The sequence below is a fragment of the Passer domesticus genome, chromosome 8, assembly GCF_036417665.1.
Source record: "Passer domesticus isolate bPasDom1 chromosome 8, bPasDom1.hap1, whole genome shotgun sequence".
In the NCBI taxonomy this organism is placed as follows: Eukaryota; Metazoa; Chordata; class Aves; order Passeriformes; family Passeridae; genus Passer; species Passer domesticus.
This window is the reverse complement of record NC_087481.1, coordinates 36854798-36876458: the sequence shown is the minus strand read 5'-3', so window position 1 is coordinate 36876458 and position 21661 is coordinate 36854798. Positions and strand designations below refer to the sequence as shown.

General features: G+C 37.5%; 1 protein-coding gene and 1 long non-coding RNA gene across 29 annotated transcripts in view; both read left to right on the top strand.

The window, feature by feature from the left end:
* Positions 1-21661, top strand: part of LRMDA (leucine rich melanocyte differentiation associated) — a 630413-nt gene that overhangs the window by 83078 nt on the left and 525674 nt on the right. The gene's annotated exons all lie outside the window — the stretch shown is intronic.
* The window catches only part of LOC135306443 (uncharacterized), a 28722-nt gene continuing 12673 nt past the window's right edge, over positions 5613-21661 (top strand). The window contains exon 1 of the long non-coding RNA XR_010367264.1: positions 5613-5864. This is a non-coding gene — a long non-coding RNA (uncharacterized LOC135306443). The remainder of the gene's footprint in view (positions 5865-21661) is intronic.

Here is a 21661-nt window from a genome sequence, read left to right as displayed (position 1 = left end):
TAAAATGAGATGAATCATTCACCATATACCTGATGGGTCATGTAGCTTACTCATAAGCTTCTATAAACTTTAGGGATCATGTGAACACTTTTAGAGGATATTGCTAGAGCTTTGACTTGCTTTGGTTGTTGCAAATAAATCTTTATTTGTAATAAATTTTTATTTGTGGAAAAGTACAGACAAAAATGAAGCTAGGATATTTAAATAACTGAGTTTTGGGGTCAAGCCCAATTTATTAAAATGGAAGAAGCAGAAGGGAGAGTGAAGCTTGGCACTGGTTTTGCAATAATGATTTATCTGCACCTTGAGCCCATCCTTTGGACAGACCTTTGTTTGAACTGCAGCTGGCTTGGTTTATGTATGACCTGCTGGGAACTGAGGTTGTAATGAAAAACAGTTATTCTTTCAAATTACTCACTAGAAGTGGTGCCTATTTTATCAAGTGCTCTTCTTAATTTGGCGCATGGTAAGACTTTTAATATTTATTTTTTCTCCATTAATCACACTGTATCTCCTAAGAAGTCTAAACACAGTGATGAAATACTGTATGCTTTCCTTAAAGCATTCTGACGACAAATGCTTCTCTGGAGAGCAGCTGTCGCGAGCTCTTACCTTTAATTAATGAAATTATTTGTTGAGGTTTTGTGTGTGTGTTGCCATTTCATGAACTTTCCAAAATTCTTCTCAGATCAGGATTGAGTTTCACAATTTGGCAGACTAGCTAGTGATTTCAGGTTTACAGGACAGTAAAGAAGGAGGAAAGAGTAATTGGCTTTTGTTGTTGGTTTTGTTCTGTTTTGGATACAACCCTCTTTAGATATAAACTATGTGTTCTGTACTGTGCAAAATAAACATTTTGCACAGTTCTCTCCTGTCAATCTGAACATCTAAAGGTTTAATAATACTAGTTTGGAGAAAGTCTGTTATCATCATTTTCAGGTTGTGTCTTTGTGTGTCTATTACCAAATAACAGAGCTCAAATGCTCAAGGAAAATGGGAGTGCTAAATTAAGATGAATTAATGTATATACATTTTTAAAAATTTCGAAGTTCTGTGGGAGCAAAGTAGTTGTTTTACGTATAGGCACTTTCAGAGACCAGAATGAGATATTACCTGGAAGACAAAAAAAAAATGGGTGTGTAATAAGTAGTTCTACCTCCTAATGTTATTAGAAGTGCTGAAAATACTCTTTCCACACTTTTTCTATTATTTTTGTTCTCATACAAATGTAGCATCAGTCTATTTGCTAAATTTTTATGCATCTCATTTTGTTGCTTTAATCCACAATTAAATAGCCTGTTTATATTAACTTCTTGCCACAAAGGGAAGAAATTGCATCTGCTGCTGAAGAAGACATGAGATTAAGAGGTATTATTGTTCCCTTTAGTTTTATGTAAGCTGGAGAGTTTGAGTAAGTAAGATATGATCCTGAAATTGTATTTTATGTTTACATGTTGGCTCTTAGAATTTGGCACAAATTCTCAGTATTTAAATTCCCTTCAGTGGTAGACACAGAACATCACTGTTTTTGATATGGGTCACTTTGTTAGGAGATAGAGTTGAAATTACAGTATTGATCAGAATTGTCCATAAATTGATGTCTTAATCAGTAAATTTTAGTGAGAATGCCAGAAATATTTGTTGCCTCGCATCTGTGGAATTGTTTCTCTTGATGTTTTTGAACAGTGTTGACTCTAAAATGCTGGTTCAAAGTATGGTTAGAAGTTTCCTTTTTCTTCTATACGGGAAGCTTGAACAATTTTTGGCATAAATAATTTTTCAGTTTCATTATTATATGATGTCCATCACACAGCAACTAATAAAAATGGCATGCTTTGAGCAAAATCTGTGTGGGGTTCCTGGTACTCCTTGTCTCCTGCACCATGACTGTTATGTAAGTAGTAACTGGGCCCACAGCTACTTCATCTTATGCTGTATTTCAGTATCAAGTGACTAAATAAAATTATCCATGAGCTCTGATGACCTGTTCAGTTCCATTTTTTGAGTTGAATTTTCTTGTTTTAATGGTTTCCCATTGCAAAAATTATGTATTTGGACATTTTCCGACATCTTTTGTCTCATACAAGTGCTGAGAAGATGGAAGTATTTGCTTAAAGAATAAACAGTTGGATTTAATACAAAGGTTGGTGGGTTTTTTTTCCTTCTGAGAAGTGAAAGAAGAGCAGTATATTCTTTCAGTCAGGCACAAAGTGGATGTTATAGTATATTTTGCATTAATTCATGGAGGGACACTTGCCTAAATCACTTTCTGTCTCTTGTGGAAGTCTTTGATCCCAGTGACAGTTTGACTGCATTAGTGAGAGTGTATTGGTTAATCCTTTGCTTAACTTGTTCTTTTTGGCACAGCCAGGGGCCTTTCCAAAGATAATCTGTCAGCATAGGCTAAATCCTAATCAAACAGGCAAAAGAGGAGCTGGGAGATGTGTTGTAGGCTGAGGAAGTCCTTTTGGGTCTAGATATTTTTTTATATGGTACTTTTTAATGTACTCTGAAAATGTAAGTTTTTATATAAAAACTTTACCTAGTCATGAGAGCTTGCATTCTCTTTGAACACATTTGTTAAAGAGTGCATTTCAGAGGCTGTAAATGCAGTACACCTGATTTGCTAGCAGCAGCTAGTTCTGATAGGTGTCTGGATCTGTTCCATCCCCTTAGTCATTTAGTAGTGAACAATACATCTGAATTTCTAGTTTCATAAGGTAAAAAACTGCTGATGACAGAAATCTTACTCATTGAAGAATGTGGTGTCTGAAAAACCTGGTCATGGGTGGATGGTTAAGATGCTAAGCCAAACCCCTTCTTTTTTACTGGGCAGGTGAATGAAAAAGGAAACTACCATCCAAATTGCGAGAGTTCTAGGTTGCTTTTAACCTGACTAATGAATTACCACTGAAAAAGCCTACATGAGGCATAAAAGTTAGGATCAGTATCCTTGGCTGCCTAGCATAAAATCAACTGGTGTACATTGATCTACTTCTGCAACATAAATTGGAATTATAAAAGATCAGGAGAGGTCTTTTCTTTCTCTAAAATAAAATATATCTTGATATTATTCATTATTAGTAGAGTTAATGCCAAAGCTGTTCTTTCAGAATTGAAGTGTTTCAGTTTCTTTGCAGAATGGTGCTTAAAAAATGCTTATTAAAGTACAAGTGGAGGGAAACCTGAGATACATTTTTTTCCCTTGTCAGTTCAGCAATCAACTGTAATAAGAGCTGATGTAAAATTTTCATACACTTTAAGGCATTCTTTAATGTCTTTATGCTACTTGAAACACTTTCCATTTTCATTTCACTTAACAGGCATATTGGGATATTCTTTATGCAGATAAAGCAAGCTTAAATAAAGTTGTTAAAAATACCTGCAAGTAAATTGCTTGTGTACTTTTACTCTTTTCCCTTCCCTTACACTTAACATGATTAAAGTGAATGTTATAATATAGTTCATGCTAAATGGTTCTATGATTCATATCAATCTTATTACTGTCAGCTCAGCCAAAACAATTTCACTTTCACTTGTGCCACTCAACTATGTAGTGGTATTATGGCAAACATGGGATATCTGGATTGAGATGCAAATATATTTAATCTTTCTCAATAACATTTTTTCCCTTTTTCCCACATAGCCTGTTTTTCAGCTGGTTTTTCATTTAGATTTGGTGGAGGCCTTAGGACTGTGACAAAATATTCCACTGATGTTCAATAAAAGTGCATAAGCTTGCACATTCTTTTGTCCTAAATAATGGGCTAAAAGATTTTGGAAGGGAAAAACACACCCAAACCCCCAAACCTTGTGATATGCTTTACTTTTTTATGTATAAACAGATTATGCTGATTGTCTAGTTGAATTTGTCTAAACTAAAGGAGAGGGGATCTCTGGCTGAGGTTATGATACTGGAGGATTTTGCTGATGAAAGGGCAGGTGGAGTTTTGTGATCCACAGGGGATTTGATGCTGCCTCTACTGCCATATTCTTTGTATGCTGATCTGGTTGGAAATAGGCTGTGAAGGTGCTTACAAGCTATTTAGGATATCCATGTTCCTGAGAGCCTTTCCTATGAATCATACGGTAGAGAAGGCTTCACTAGGTTATTGATTTTTATTTTTTAGCTGGTATCAGAGCCAACAGCATGAATGGCACCTGAATCTGTATCATCTACACAGATGATGTCTCACACCTCAGTTAGAGCTGTGTTATTTCATGGTTCCTAGGGTGAGAGTTTTAAACGATGTTATCTCTCTCAGACATAGAAATATCTTTTTTAGTGTCTATTGCATAGTGCAAGGAAAAGTTTGGATCATAGAAGTGGAATTACATGGCCAAAAGACAGAGGAGTTTTTGCTAGTATGTTGGGCATAGTTGCTAGAGCTACATTCAAATCTCAGCCAGCTGGGAAATGGGATACCTCACCTTCTCTTGTTCAAACCCCATCTCAAATCTGTTTTGTGGCTTTTTGTTGCTACGTATTTATCGGAAGAGTAGTATATGGTTTTTGGAAAGAACAAACAGTTCTTATCTGTTGTGAGTAAAACAAATCACTGACTGATCTGTTTCTTTGAATCTTTGATCTGGGCTGCTTTTTTGCCTTTTCTACCCCAAATTATGTTCCTTGTGTAGAGAGCAAATTTCAGTCTCAGAGCATTAAGTTTTTCCTTTCTAAACTTAGAGGCTGGATGGAGCTCTACAAGGTCTTTGAGTGATTGTATTTGGATAGCTTCACGGATTTTAAAGAATTATTCTATGCAGTTCTAGTGAAAAGCTGTATGGACACAGAAGAAGACATTTTGAATTTTCTATTCTAATTGTAACATTGTGTGCTGATCCAGGCCTGATTTATTAAAATGATGTTACATGTATAAATTTTAGGCTGATTTTGAGCACTGGTATATAAGTATTCCTAGTAAGACAGGGATAGGTTTGACAGGTTGTTTTTCTATCCTTTGGCATGCTAGCTTGATTTTTCCTCCCACTTACTTTGTCTGCATTTTTTATTTTCATTGCCTTTTTTTTTGTTGCTATTTACTATTCATCTTTGTTTATCTTCCTTTTCATTAATTGGAAATACTAGCCTCATTAATATGAATTTCATATATCAACCTACTCCTAAGGTTTGATAAATAGATTTTTTAAAATACACCAATCTGAGAGAAGTTTTGAATGATCGTGGGTATCTGTCTCTGAAATTTCTGTCAGCACATAGTAAGAAAAGTATTTTTGGGATACACAAACTCTTGAGTTAGGTTCACAATGTGTATTGTCAAATAAATTATGCCTACTGTTTGAAGTAATAGGAATAAATATGCACTCTTCAGTTAGAACAGTGAGTGGCAGTTTTCTGCCTGGGCATAGGAATCCTCTTGGGGTTTTTCATATGGTGGCAATTATTTCCCAGGCTGCATTAGCTTGACTGTAAAGTAAACCAAGTAATAAATTAGGAAGGTGGAGTAGAAGACATAGAGCCTCAGCCTAGGTAAACTGTTTTGCACTATGCAATCATACCTGTGACGCTACAGAGGAAGGCAAATAATTGTTTCCATAACGTGGTGCTAGGCAGTGTAGTGCATCGTGACACTTGGGTTAGCTGCTGTCCTTGCAGGTGGAAGCATGAACGTGTTGGGGGAGTGCGAGGCAGGAGCTGATTGACTGCAGCAGCAGCAGGCGATTAATGGGCAACAACGCTCTGACAGGAGCTGCTGACAAGGCGATAATGAGATTAGCACCTTCTGATTCTTTTATTAACAAGTAGCCAAAGAATCATTTGGGCATGTCAGTAGATAATGATGGAAATTAAGGGACACTCCGGAACCTTTGGGTAGCAGATCATACACCTAGCACTCTGAAGGGTAACTTGCAGTTTTAACTGAATCATCTCCAATTGCAAATTGTAATAGTCACTGGATACGATGATATTAGTTAGATATAAAAAGAATGGATTTATTACTGCATTGCTTTAAGTATGTTAGTTATTCAGACATGTTGCAATGCAACAGTTTATTTCATACATGGAACACTTGCTCACTTTGAAAAAGTATGGTCACCAGTAGTTGTACCATATGAAAAATTTCATTTTTTAAATGGAGCTTTCATGGCGTTATGACAGATGAGTTGGAGTTACTGTTTCCCTATTGCAAAGCTTTTCTTGGTGTTGATATGTAAAAACAATGGCTTTTGGGGTAAGAGAGAGGGAAATTATGATGACTGGCAGGAGGCATTTGAGAGTTACAGAGAGGAATGGGAATAAGAAAAATGGAGAAAGCTATAGATAATTTCAATATGTGAATACTTGAGAGGACTAGAGAGTGACAAGAAGTACAAGACTGTAAGAGTAAGCAGATGTGAAAGAGAATGAACACAAACATATTGAAGATTTTATTTTGGGTCTGGGAGGTAGTACCTTTGTTTCTGGGAAAAACCTGTATTTACACCTGTAGAAGGAAATGGGTCTGTAAGTGTGCTTGTGGTGGAAGAGTGTGAGAAAGAAGACAACGGCCTAAGGAAAGTAAAAATTTTAAAAGAAGGAAAAGAATCAACATGGACATGATGAGTTAGGCTGTGTGTAGGAGATGGTTTGGCATTTTTCTTACTTTGCTGTTCTTCCAGATAATATCACTGTGTGGAAGTTTAATTTTCTTAATGGGTGGGAGAAGGAAATGAATTGATATTTTGAAATATTAATAGCTACAAAGGTATTTTATGAATGCATTTAATTGACTGTTTCATGAATGTTAATTCTGTTTGACGTGAAAATCTGATAAGAATGTTGCCATGATTTTGCATTTGACCAAGTTAAAACAGCTGAATATTTATAATCCTACTCTAAGTTGGCTTGGAGACTCTTTCCTAGGGGCTTACATTGCTGCAGTTGCTCAGGTTCTGCGAATGTGAAAGGAAGCACAGATGTGCAGATTGGCTTGATTTAACCCTCCTTTAGATCAAATTAATTTCAAGATATACCTGATACAAATGCTTACTTTTTATGTCTAATTACAGTCAGGATTACTGTTCTCCACAGTAAACAAATCATTAGTGTTTAGGTTCAGGTCACCTAAGTACTCAGGGAAAAAGCTACTCAAACTTCTGTGGAATCAAAGGAGGTTTTGTAAGTTTGGAACTTCCCACCCTGAGGATATCGTAAGTGCTCAATGTGTTGGATCCCAGAACTTGGCTGCCATCACTTTCTTCTTTTTTTGAAGACAACATGGGCTTTAATTGTGTTCATGTGCTTGTTAAAGATCAGCGATGCATGCCACTGTCATCCTCTTAAAATTCTCTTTTGTGTGTGGCTTTGAGTCTCAGAGTACTCTTCTACAACTTAAAATAGTCTTGAAATCTCCATTATTTGGATGTTCTGTTTTCTTGAGCAGCTGATAGCTCAGTGTTAGAAGGAAATCAGCAGTGCCAACACAGCAGAGAGAAGGCTGTCTGCTTACCTTTATATTAATATATCTCTAATCATTAAGAAAATGGAAAGAAGAAAAAAGGGAGCAATTCTGAAGTCAAGAATAATAGCTTGCTTTACAGCAGTGTTTTCTTGACATGGCAGAGCTTGCTCATTTGTGTCTCAGACTTTCCTGTTATTCAACCAAGTAAAAGGGTTGTCAATCTGTTTTAAGCGAAGAAAATTGAACTGGGTTTTTCAGGAGTATTGGTCGGCTTAGTTATGCCGAGCTGTTTCTTTGGATGGTAATAATAGATTTGTGCTTCAGCAGTATCTCTGACACAGTTGACTAGTTTTTAAGTTTACTTTTTTTCCTCACCCCCCACCTTCTGTGAAAAGCAAGTTGCCACCTGTAGTTGGAATGAAAAGACATGATCCAGTTGTTCCTTTTAAAAAACATTTTTTCAAGAGAAGGAATCTGATTTGGTTTAGTTGAATTATATTTCACTCCTGTCTTTCTTTGCTAATTTCTCTCTTAGAGGCCCATTAGAGTAGTTTGGAATATTTTATCAGTAACAATATATTAACAGGAAAAACGATAAACCTGAGGCACTGGTTCTCATAATTCGTTTTTAGTTCACTTATTTTTTTTTTCAGCCAGTTTTTACAAACCAAATGTTAATGCATATGCTTGATTGCTAACCACCTCTGGGCATCAAACCTGTTTTTTCTTGAGTGCAATAAGTGATTATCCAACTCATGCTGCTCAGAAAAAGAGGTTTTGTTTTAATAAGCAGTTTGCAGTTTGGCACACAATGCTGAGGAAAGCAACATTATCTCCAGCAGTAAACTCTGCAGTCATTGCAAAGCTTGACAAGAAAATGATTGAGTCTGTTTGTTATACCTTTGTGGTGCTGCCACTGCTGCTGATGGAAATGTTGCTGTTTATTCAGCAATGCAATAACACTTTCTGTAATTTATGGATGCACATTCCCCAGATTACTAAAGGTAATATTGTTGACTAAAGGAAAGTATACGAATGGATAGTTTCGGTTGTTCCTGTCCTTATAAAAGTGATTGACTGTTCACTTTGCACTGGGAAGAATTTGCACAGGCGCTTTCCCTCTTAACAATTACAGATTTCCGTTCCACTGACAGTTACAAATAACACAGAGGATTCTAAGTGGCAAAAATATACTGACTTCCACAGGTTCAAGGGACAAAATCCTAGAAATTCTGGAACTTGCCGTCCCAGGTGGTATGCTATTTTGCAGTTGTTTTCTGTCAATAACAAGTTCTGTCCCTATGTGCGTGAATTAACATCTTTGTTGTATTTCTGGACATAGGAAGGATTGAGAAGTGTGTGTCTGTCTCCTCCTCTCTACCCCAAAGTATTTTTGGAGAAACAATATTTATTTATATGGGGGCCCTATTGTGGCTGCGTATGTTAAGCAAGTCCTGTATATGCTGTGGTATTGGCATAGGAGAAAAAAATCAATGTGGTAGAAGTTATGGTTACCAAGTCTGGGGATCAGGCAACTCCAGCAAGGCCAAAATTTAAGCCTTTGCTCTTCCAACATAAGATGATGTTCAAGACATTTCTGTCTTTAACAGAAAAGTTGTTTGTTTTGTTCCTCGGTGATGGCTGGGGTGTTGAAGTGAGCTGCTTTAGAGCTCCTCTTCCAGGGCTTGTAATTATGAGAAGTTTTTTCTAAACCCACTTACTACTTGTATTATGTCACACTTAACTATAGAGGTGATGTTGATCTGTGTTTGGAAATGCTAGGACTAAAGGAAGTTTTGATGGAGCAGATTAAAAAAAAAATTCCCAAGACAGAAAAAGGAGGATGTGCATCCTTTGTATCCCAGCCAAGATGGCTGAACCATAATACTCACTTGCTGTCCATATCATTTGTTATCTTCAGGAACTTGGGCCTTTTTCTCAAGGGTAATGGTGACTACAGGTGTTATGAAATTAACTTGTATTTTCCTCCATCATAAGGCTGTGTATTTGCATGAGCCAGTGAAAGTAGTTTTGAGACACGTGCTCTGTGCCAGAAGTATTTTACCTTGGGTGATGTTTTCAAGAAGCAATGTGCTTAACTTTTATCACCTGTGTGATGGTACTTGTTTTGAAGATACCATGTTCTCTGACAATTCTGTATTATGTAGGTGTAGTTTTCTGTGCCTCAATGGAAAGTCTTCAGCAGTCTGCTTAAACTTTCCTGTAATTTTGCACAATTGGGCAGCCTACAGAAACAGGAGTTGCAACTTCACTGGAAACAACAGTGAAACTAGGTTGTTACTTTTCTTGAAAAGTTGCCTGTTAGGAAAAAAAATACTATTTTGTAATTCAAACACTTTGTAAGTGCTAGAAATTGCTCACACATTGTGATTTCTTTTACTGTAAAATAATATTTGCTTTCCTTCCCCCCCCCTTCCTCCTCTTAAGCAAAAGTAAGACAGCCCTTAAATGGCCACATGAATTGTAAGAGACTGTAGGGCTGTTCTGCTGTTTTTGGACCTTTTTTTTTGTTAAACATTTTGCATAACAGTATTCCTGCTTTCCTGCTTTCTTCACTAAATCATCACAGAAAGGAAATGAGGGACTTGTCAGCCAGGGTTGAATATAGAAAAATTTGAATTTTTAGTATCCTAGGTCATGGATCAAATATAGAGAGAGCACTATAGGTACAAATGTGAAATAGCACTCAACTATTAGCGCTCAACCAGTGCTATTATTTGACTGGTCATCAGCTTGCTACATTTGCAAAGTGATTTGGACAGTTAAGTTTTCCAGTAATAACTGAGTTAAAAGGAAATAAAGCCATTTCTTTGAAGTCTCATTGGCTGAATTTATAGTTTAAAGAAATTATACATTTATTACTAATTGCTCTTATTATCCAACTTAGAAGAAAGCTCTTAGTTTTGAATCTTTATGAACTATCATTGCAAGCCACTTTTATTTTCAGCTAAAATACACAAATAACTTTTTCTGTCCCTAATCGTGCATAATATAATGAACATTTTTTCCAGGCTTAAAGACAGCTAATTTGATACCTCATATAGCATGTCCTGTTGTACTTACAAAGTGATCTTGTAGGGAGTTCCCAGAATGATTTGAAATTGCATAATTTTAAACATCGTATCACTTTCATCATCTTTGTGGAGTCTTCTTGTCAACTTCAAAAAATCTTTTGGTATAAACTCCTTTCAGAAAGATCTTTTTGAAAAATACTGTGTTCCCTTTAGATCCCTTTGTAAGGGTTAGCATTAAGTGCTGTGCCTTTCACTTGCATAATGCTGCTTATGGAAACACTGAACACTTAGCTAATGTCTGTGTGGATTTCCTCCAGAGCTGGACTGCAAAATGTAGCTTGAAAAGCCTTGCTGGTTTCTAAAATTGCAATTTTGCTTTTTTAACAACTCAGCGAGGGAAAAAATAAAAAGAAAGCAACCTCCCAAAGTAAAACAAAAAAACTCTTGAACTTCTATCAGCAAGAGTGGCATTGAGTAACAGCTCCAATGAAATGGATGCATAACAGCATTGCAATCTGGGATATTGTTTAAATACCGTAAAAAGCCTTGTTCATTTACTCTGTCTGAGCACTGTAGAGAAAAATGGTGTGGTAATCCTACCATAGCAGGTGGTACTACTTTCATATCAGTATAAAATGAAATTCTGTGGATGGCTTTTTTTTTCTTATTCACTCTTTTTAATCTTTAAATAAGACGATTGGTAGCCTGTTGGCAAGAAAATGGGCCCTGAATTTTTATTCAAAGTTATACAAGGATGATAGTTGGAATTTTTGGCAGGAGGCAAGCCATTGCTTTTCAGAAAATGCTGTCAGGGGAAGCTTTTTCTGAGTTACCTGCTGGGTCCAAGCTCTTTTATGTTGTTGTTGTGACAGGTAGATTTATAAGGCTTGAAATTTGTACAAATCAGTTGTCATTCAGTGCAAGCTGTCAATGTGTCAAGCTGTCATGCCTGCTGTGAGGGGATGCCTGAGGGGGTGTACAAGGGGGCAACCATGGAGAAAGGAAATGAGTTCAAACAGACCTGAAATGGAGCTCACTTCTTTGGGTTTTCTGCCCCTGTAGAGCTGGCATTGATTTTTCTTGATGTTGAGCAACAGCAAACCTTAAATGACATGTTGTTAGCAATCTAAAGTTGCTGTTTATTGTCTTTTAAATGGCAGCAAATCATGCAGAAGAGAATATAGTGTGCGTTTCTGAGTTGTGCATGTTTAGCAGCATCCTGTTCGTGTCACTTTCCTGGCCTGGCTGGTTTCAGCTGGAAGAACTGCTCCTGCTGAACTGATGAACACAGCTTTATGAAGAGTTTTGCAGACATGATCAGAAAAGGAGTGCTGCAGCCTTCTTTTTAAGGGCTGAAGATCGTTAGTGACCATGAACTTCAAATGGGAGAATATCAGAGCTGTTTATGTGGCAGAGATGGACATTTGATGTGTTGCATTTTTTAGAAGGTACAGTATGTTAGGTGGTTTATCGATCACATTGTCTGGTCCTTAGGTTCAGTAAGAGGATGCTTTGTAGGCAAGATCAGTTGTTGAGCTAGAGCTACCCTACCCCACCATATGACTGCTGAGCAGTGCTAATTCGATTGTATTGTCATCTTCCAATCATTTCTTGAGGAAACCAGAATAAAACCTGAGCTTCCTAATAGCTGTGCAGCTTCTGTATCGTAAGTGTTTACATTTGAGGAAGACTGCACACTTGCTTTGACTGCAAGCTATGATGGCAAAGCCTTACATAGGACAGCTTGTGCAACTTCACTCTTCAGGGTGGCAGTATCAGTATATGTTAACTCTATGCTGGTAAATATCACTAAGAGCTGCATCCCCTGAATGATGGAGCATTTCCTGTGTGTGACCTGGCTCCTCTCCAGACTTTGTGCTCTCTCCACATCTGGACAGGCTGTATTTGCTTTAATTAGTCATAAGATTTTTGGCCCATTCAGTTGATTCTTCATCCATCAAGCAGTACTGGGAGGGGGAAAAAATACTGGCTAGGGATGAAAACTGGGAAGGTGACATTTGAGCAACAGTCAGCGTCTAGAGGTAAAAAAATTAATCAAAGATTTCCATATAGCCGTTACCAGCTGGCATTCATGGCCTCTGAGCCGTTGAGCTAAAAAGTCTACAGAGAGGCACATGGCGCAGCTGAGTTTGTCTTGTAAAAGCGCAGCTGTCCAAAACATGACAGCTACAGCATTAGCAGGGCCATTAAGAGGTGTAGAACATTTCCAGGGAAATGATTTGAAAAATGACAATGCTGGCTCCTGTGTGATATTAATTATACCCTGTGCTCATGGCAAATAAGCTAAAATAGTTGGCAAGAAAGACAAAATGAGGTGTCTTGTTTCTGATAGTCATTTTGATCAGTCATAGTACAAACTGGTATAGCTTTTTAAAGAAACAATAGCACTAATGGACAAGCAACATTTCCAGATGAGTTCTTTTTGAATTCCTCAAAATAAAAAGGCAAAGCTGCAGCCTGTAGGAAAAGGTAATGCATGAGCCCTGAAAGCTGAAATAATGACAACTCTCTTAACATCTAAGTTCTGGACCATATGTCAGAGAATGCTTCCTGCACAGCCCCTAAAAGGCTTCTAAACAACAGCATAAGGCCCATAGTGTGAAACAGTCACATACAAACCCAGGAAAATTTGGCACTGCATGAATCAAATATCTTGAGTTGTTCTATAGTGAAGAATGAAAGACATTCTGGTAGCATGTGAATAGTGTTGAAGTAAGACAAAAAACTACGTTGTGTGGCTATAGACAGAACCAGGTATAAGCTGGATGTTATTTTAATGGTCCTCTAGAAAGCAATGTTATATTTCTTCCTGATAAAAATGTGTTTATATATATACCCTGCCCATGTATTTGTGGATGCAAAAACTTAGGCAGCACATGTTTATGCTAATTAGTAGGGTCTTTGAAGTAGTCATGACTTACTCCCTAACCGTAAGCCATTATTTTCAGTATTTAGTATTTTGCATCTTAATTCCTTTGAAGGTATGCATGTTTCTTGTAAAAGAAGAATTACAGCCATGACTGCCTTGATTTCACCTGGAAATACTTTCAAGGTTTTGTTTTTGTATTGGTAATCATCTGTCTGCTGATGTCTGTTCTTGCTATTAGGCTTACACAGATGTCTAAGCATGATGCCAGCTCCTTGACCATCAAACAGCTGATGAGGTTGTCTATTTCCTTCAGAATCCATTCTGCCCTCTTTCCTGGAAAAGGACTGGAGTAGGATATTAGAGGGGAGTTTATGTGCTTAGAAGGACCAAAGCACCATGGTCTGAAGTGCGCAGAGGCTGCATTGGTCTTGCCCTTCTTTTTGCTTTCTTGCAAAATACATTTTCCATCATATACTTGTGTATATTATGTTGTTGCTATGGCATGATAAGTCAGGCTAGGGGGATGCTCTAATTGAAAAATGGTCATGTTTCTTTCTTTATCTTGGAATTTTGGGTTTTCTGCTGGATCACTTTTCCTAAATAAGTTTAGCATGCCATTGAGTAAACAGAAACTTTGAAAATTAAGCATTTCTGTAACTAACTACATAAAGCTTGATGCTTTGCTCGGGTGCACAGGGGACAGCCAACTTTTCTTCGTCTACATGTTGCTATAAAGTCAAGTTTTTTGACTTTGTGCTTGAAGTAGCTAATGCTGTCTATTGTTCATTCCAAGGAATGATGAGCCCAATGTAACCATGGTCCTCTCTTAGAAGTACAGTATTCAGCTTTTCTTGATGAAAGAGCCAAGTTGCTTGGATTTGCCAGCTCTGCTATCGAGCTCATTTGGTAGGAAAAAACCCCAAACCTTATATCTTTACATTGCTTCATTTACAGTGGGAAACCTATTGGTGTTATGTAGACTTGAAAGGGGGAGATAGGTGGCTGAGAAGTATCTATCTAATAGAGTTGGTCTTAAATTGTAATGCTTTCAGACTTTTTTGAACTGATAATGCTAAGTTTAAATTCTAACTTTGTCCTAGGGATTAGAACAGAACTTTTCTGGGAAACAGTTCAGTAGTGTGCTGCCACAGTGCACTTTTTCCTCTTCTGTGAGACTCACTGCTGCCAGTCAACACGCAAACTTTAGGTGGTCCACAGGTCTGATCCTGTTAAATTAATCTCATAAAGAGGTTCATAATAAATTACAGTTTGCAAATAGCCTGTCATAAATGAAAACACAAGTGTAATCATGATAAACTAAGCATAGTTGGTGATTCTAAATACTTTGTGTTGCAAGAGATTTCCCCCTGTGTAGCAAATTCTATTGAATAATGTTGAATTTATGTAAATAAGTACTGCCTTTCTCCCCCAAGATAATGGAACTTTAAAACTTCAGATTTGCAGCAGGGCAGGGCTTTAACACCCTGTGGAGACAGAGACCCAGGATCATTCCTGAATTCGTTTTTTCTATGCCTATACATGAAAAGAACTCCAATTTGCTGGCTTGCCCCAGGAAAACTATTCAATAGGCTTTTCTCTAACACTGGTGAGCAGAGCTTTTTTCTTGGTCTGTGGATCAAATACATCACACTGCTCCCTGCACTGATCCTGTAGTTAAATTACCCTATATAAACAACTCTTTGTTATTCCTGCCTGTGAAAAATGTTGTGTTCTTTTGGTAAAGAAGAAAATAGACCTGGAAATAGAAGGTCACAAGCAGGTCAAAGTGTTTAGCTGAAAGGCTGGCAGAGTTTCAAGCAGTGAAGTTTTGAGATCTAAGATTGAGATTTAGTTGAGATGGAAGTTAAATTTTGTTTCTTTTTTTTTTTTTTTTTTTAAGTGTCTGGTCAGAAGATTAAGGGGGGAAATCTACTAAGGTCAATGTAGACTATTTGAAGAGATGCTTGAACATTTTGGCTCTGCTATCTGTTAATCCGTTACCAAATGTGTTGAACGTGAGAAATAATACATACTGTTAAAGCACCAAGTGCAGAGAAAATGTCTTAAAATTACAGTGTGTAGCAAATTAAAGTTTACTTGCTATTTTCTTTTTCCAGAGCTGAGGCAGTCTGTTTTTCTTTTACCTTGTTTACCTTGAAAACATGCTTTAGTGCCTGTGGTGTTTCTGTTAACCTCCTTGAACTCTTGTGATTTCATTCATGTGATTTGTTATTGAATGACCTTTCCAGGATTTTACAAAACACGACCTTTTCTTGTCAAACATTCAAAGGTTTGTAAAGAAAGGCTGTCATGGGGACAATACTTGTTTTGCTAATTATAACGAATGTTTCCAAACATCCTTTAAAACGTAGATTCATATTTCTTCAGCCATTGATAGTTCTTTGTTGAAGTTCTTTTAAAAGTATTTTTTGAGTAAACCACTAGTGTGCAGTGTTTTAAGAATAAATGGTAATGAGGTATTGCATGTCCCAATGGGCCTTAATTACAAACCTTGTCAAATGAGAGTAAATATAATGAAGATGCTACTACAGTTGTGAATCCTTACAGCTGTTTTCATATGTCTTGGAATTGTTTGCCATATTTTCAGAAATTTTATAATACTGGCTAGGGCATTGTGAGATCAGACTCCATACAGAGGGTTGGTTCTTTTTTCCCAATGCTGTTTAATTAAGGTGATGAAAAGTCTTCTCTTTTTAAAAGAGAAATCAAGTGGCATAGGGAGAATTCCTAAAGTATTTCCATTGTGAGTGCAACTAAAAGAAAAGTAGTTGAGCAGTGGATACAAAATGCTTTAAAACACATGGAAGAAATCTGCATTATTACAGAACTTTGCAGTACTAATGGGTGCAATACATTGCAGGGTTGTTTTACTTTATTTTTGCAAACACGTCTTTGGTCAAACATAAGTTCACTAATTTATTGACCTGATACCAGAGTTTCTTAACCTGTTAATGTCCAAAAAGGCTTTTATAAATTTATATAAACAAGACTGCTATACCAGGTGGAACACCTGGAGGGGAAAAAATTAGGTAGAATCTTTTTGTAGAATGTTCATACTTTTACAAAAATATGGGTTTGTTGGTATTTTTGTATGTATGTGCAACTCTTTGTTTTAACCTTCAAGACAGTAATTGTATGTGCTAACTGGTGACATTTCTTTTGAGGTTGAGTTGTCTGTTAATTCAGATTCTAATTTTGTCTTTTCTTAGAACTTAACTAGAGGTAGCATAGAAGCCACTCCTTTTCTATGAAAATGTTGCCTTTTCTCTTTCCAGCTCTTCCGTCTTTCCCTTGCTGAGGAATGGCTTTGATTTTTTTTCTTCACTGTTGACATTAGGCACAGTATTGCTCTGAATTACCAGTTTACAAAGTGAGGTGTGGTGTCAATGACATGTAATTAAGTCTGTTGTATAGTCCTGACATTTACTGCTTATGTTATGCTGTCTAGTTTGGTTTGTGAAGAGAAGGAAATGGTCAACAAATAATCAAGTAAAAAACAGGAAAACTGAAACATGAAGACCACTCATAGAGGAGCTTAGGAATTGTTAACTTGCCTTCAGCAGAGAGATGTAGTAACATGTGCACCTCTACTCTTCAGTTTTATTGAAACTGCCATAAATAAGTCTCTCTGTTGGCATATGTTCTTCATATTCCCCATCCAAGATAATTTCTATCTAAGTATCTGAAAAGCTGAGGAAGAGGTAACCAAGGGCAATGCTTATGTTTGCAAGCAGTCAATCAGTTAGTAAATATGTTCAAGGAAAATTGGGAAGAATTCCATTATTAACAAGATGTATCTATTGGTGTGTTTTCTGATGTCTGGAATTCTGAATCCATGTTTTAAATCTGTATAATTTGCATTCAGGTCATTCTGTGGTCTTAATTTATAACATAAAGATTTCAAGAATATCTGATGTATGAGCAAGTTCTTTGTGTGAAGATGTTAACTCTCACTTGTTATTTATTCTAGCTCATGAAACTCTAATTAGTCTTTTGAAATGCTGTCACACTGCAGCCTCCACCCCCAGCAGTTGCATCTTCTCAACTTGTTGCCCTTAAATGGCTTCACTTCAGTTTTCTGATATTTTATGTTAAACCCAGTTTCCACTTCCCTTAAGTGAATGCTAGACCATGTTTTTGTGTGTTCTGATGCAGCACAGTGTGGTATTTATTCTACCTCATTTGTTAGGAAGAAGACTTTCTGTGTCTTGGCTGTTTACATACTGATTTATTTGCCTGTATTTTTCCTGGCTCATATTTAAGGCAGCCTATCGAAAGCAGACCTGTGGCTCTTTAGCCTCACACTCTATTTTTCCAGAAATAGAACTCTTTCCACGTTGTGGAGAACAGAAGCTCTGTGCTGTCTTCCATGGTACCGTGATGCACCTATGGAAGCTCAGAGAAGACACATTTTTATTGTATATAGGGCAAAAATTCTTGTTGTGGGGATCCCAGCCAGCTGTGGGATGGGAGGGGAAAGAGCTGTGCTCCTGTTCCTTTGCCTTCTGTCTGTCCTGTGCCAGCCCAGCCGCAGGGCGGTCGGTGGCCGTGGCCGGGCTGCTGCAGCTCAGCAGCAGAAGGCTCTGGCTGGGCCTCCCTGGCCTGCAGGCCACTGGGATGAGGAAGGGCACTGGTGGTGAAAGCTGCCATTAGCTTCTAAGATTAAGTATGGCCAACCTTTGTTCTGGCTAGCTGCCTTTTCCTTTTGTAATTGAAATTCTGTTAGACTTAGAAGGGAATTGATAATGACAAAAGGAACTATATTTTAGTTCCTACAGTTCATTATATCTTGGTCTGTACAACATCCAAGGTCTTAGTCTGCCACAGAACCAACACCATCTGGAAAATATATTTGCTGGATAACACTCTGTTTATTCAAAGGCTTAAAATCAAAGGAAAGTCTCCATCAAATAATTATTTTCTGTTTGATTCTGTGCTGTCTTTGACTGTTTAGTATAAATAGATACATGAGAGAAATTCAGACTAATACTGCTCATAAAATTCTAGAAGTATTTAAATTTATATTTTCAAAAGTGTTTCCAACTTCTTTTTTGAAGTCTTTAGAAGGCTTGGGATAGGAGTGCTTTTTCACTCTTTTTACAAGACTGTTCTTGAGAGTCAGGCAATTTGTTTTAAAAACCAGAAGAAATATTGAAAATTAGAAAAGTTAATCATCCTGTACAGTATGTACCTCTTAATACTTATCCACCAGTCTTTGATCTTTGATAAATCAGCAAAGGATGTCAGTGTGTGAGCAGTGTTGTCCAATAGGTTACCTAAACCATGGGAAGGTGTTTATGATGGGTAGTTAGTTTTCAATTCTATTGTACAGCTCTTCACAAAAGGGTGCCACAGTGTGTGCCATAGAGCTTAATAAGTTTATGTAGTCAAAATTTATGCAATTAAAATTTGTATAAGCATTAAAGAATTACTAAATGTGTATTTTGGTGTGTATGGTGGCTAATTTTAAATGTGACCATAAGATAGCCTGAATAAAGTGCTATGATAACTGGTTTGATTTATGTGAGCTCTAAGGCCAGGTGTTTGTATGAGAACTGCTTTTGGACTTACATTTGTTAATTTCAGAATCAAAATATGAGAGGGCATGAATTTAAATGGCTTGTGATTAAAAGAGATACACTTAAAGTATGAAGAAAACATGAACTGTCAAAACCTCAAAATCTGAATGAAGACAGTGTCTTACCATCTTTTCCCATTTTTCAAATCCTTTTCTGTTGTTTCCCATGTTTTAAATTATGCAATAATACATACTGGTTATGATAGCAGTTACTTCTGTGTAATAAAAACTAGTTTGTCCAATCCATCACATCTCTACTTTAAAATCTTGATGCTGCTGTGTGGTTCCTTCTCTAGAGAAGGTCTCCATTGTAGATTTTGTGCTTTGGGCAGTGGATGCACCCCAAACACCAGAGCCAAAATAATAGTCTTTGTGGAGACTGTGTATACTTCTTTTCATGACTGTATATTTTTTGATATAACTGTAATCATGTATGTTATGGTAAGCTGAGAATGAAGGGGAGAAAGAGTATTGCATGCTTTAAGTAAGTATAAACAGTTAGGAAAAGTGTGTTTTGTATTTATAGTTCAGCTGTGGGGAAACAACCACTGAATGAGAAATGTGAAGAACTTTGCACTTACTGGCTAATGGATGCCAGGCAGTGTGGTGATTTGCCTGCTTTATGGTTATTGAAAAATAATATACAGTGATTATGCAGATTTGACACCCAAACAGTCTATGGGGAATAAGCATAAATGTATGTGGGGGGAGAAGGCTATAATTCAGTTTCAGCATAACTCCTGTTCAAAGTGGAGCTGAAGCAAGATGTGCTCTAACAGTGAAGGGACCACTTGCAGCCTTGGCATTGTGCTCTCTTCCACCTGGCTGTACAGAGCAGGCTCACAGATAAGCTCATAGGACTTACAGCATCCGTGATGGGTTATACAGCTGCTGCCATGAGCTTAGGTGCTCTGAAAATGTATATGCTGGAATTTTCAGGAAAAAGAAGTTTAGTCAACATCTGAAGTGCAGGCACTTAAATGAGTGGCATCCATTTCCAGAAGACTCTCTCCCTTCCATCCTTGATTGCAGGTGCTGTGAAGAAGTAGAGATGGACTGTTAATGATGGAGTGGTATTGAGGAATTTCTGCTTAGATTTGGACTCCTCTTTCTAGTGGATAGACACACAGTAAAAATACAGTTCTTCCATCTGAAGAGTGTTCATGGTAGACACAGGATTTTTCACCCTTAAATATAAAACTCCCATTGTCTTGGAGATCATTACAGTGCAGCTTATTGGGGAGTTTATTTTTGGAGGAGAATAAAGAGCAAACTGTGGGGTGCTTTTAAAAAAAGAAGACAAAACATTTTATGCATGGACAGTTGCAGCTGAGGGTTATTATCCTGGCATCAATTTGCATCTAATAGTCTGGCATACATTTTCTCTCTTAATACTTTCAGGAAAAGTCTAGAATATCAGCAGGGGACAGCCAAATGAAAATGATTGTTGGCTAAAAAATTTGGAGTCTGTTTCTTACTCAATAAAGCTGACTTATGAAAAGGCTATGACAGAAAGTTATTTCATTCACAGATAAATCTGTGCCCTCTGTCAGTGCGTGTGACTGGTGGGAGCTGTGTGCTGGATGGGATAAAGGACAGGGTCAGTTAGGGAACTCCCTGAGGAGAAAGTCATGTGGAGACACCTGTTAGGCTCTTTCAGATGGGCAGCTTATGGGTGAAGTGACTGCTGGGTTTATTGAGGATGAAAGTCCTGGAATTCAAAGTTGTACTGAAGAGCTGGGCAGTAGAGTATGAAAGACATGCCAGTCTTCACTCTGAGCCTCCAAAATTTTACGTTGGTGTATATTTACCAGCATTTTTCTGCTAATCAGAACACTGGAGCTGAACCCTCTTTTGGGGGTGGGGGAGGGAAATAGAGAAGAGCTTGTACAAGACTATGTAGGATGGACTATTTTAATACTGAGATTTTTCAGGTCCATTTTTCTTTATTCCCTCCCCTGCTAAAAAGTTTTACTAAAGTACTTCTTTTTTCATAACAGTCTTCTGTGGTGGTGAAGTTAGAGAAGAACAAAAATGCCCAACCTGGAGTAAGCTGTTTTATATTATGGTTTCCATCAAGGATTTCAGAATGCAGTTTGGCTGCTGCTGAGTGTTAAGTTGAGAAAAAAAATGTATATGCAGTAATTTGGGCATTCTTTCATTAGCAAATTTTTCAATAGCAAGAAAGAAGGTGCTTGTTAATTCACAAAATGTTGCTTACTAATTAGAGCCTGTCATTTTGGATGTTTTGCACATTGGTCATGACAAAGTACCCTGTCACTTTGGAGTCTTTGTAAAAGAGCCTGACCCAGCCTGGAGTGGCTGTCTCTTCAGCACTGCAGTGGCCCTTTCCTCAGCCCTTGCACCATGGCATTCACTTCCTTACGTGAAAAGCCTTATCTGAGGAATTCCAGTCAAAGGTTAAAAACCCATGAAGAAAGGCAGTCTCTTAACTGCTCAGCTCCTTAACCACGTTGTGCTCCATGCCCCCAAGGACTCCAGTCTTGTCTTTGCAGCTGGACATCTGCCAGGAACTCTTCATTGACACCATAGGTTTATAGTTATAATAAAAAGGACATGTGTGTACCAATAACATGTTATGTATCTGAGTCAAAGGTGGATGTTGAGGGCAGGATTTTCAGTGGTTTGCTCTCTGGAAGCCACCAGTGAAGTATCTAGGTGAACAGAGGGCTTTTTCAAGCATGCAGTTGACCTTTAGAGCTTTTGCTTCAGA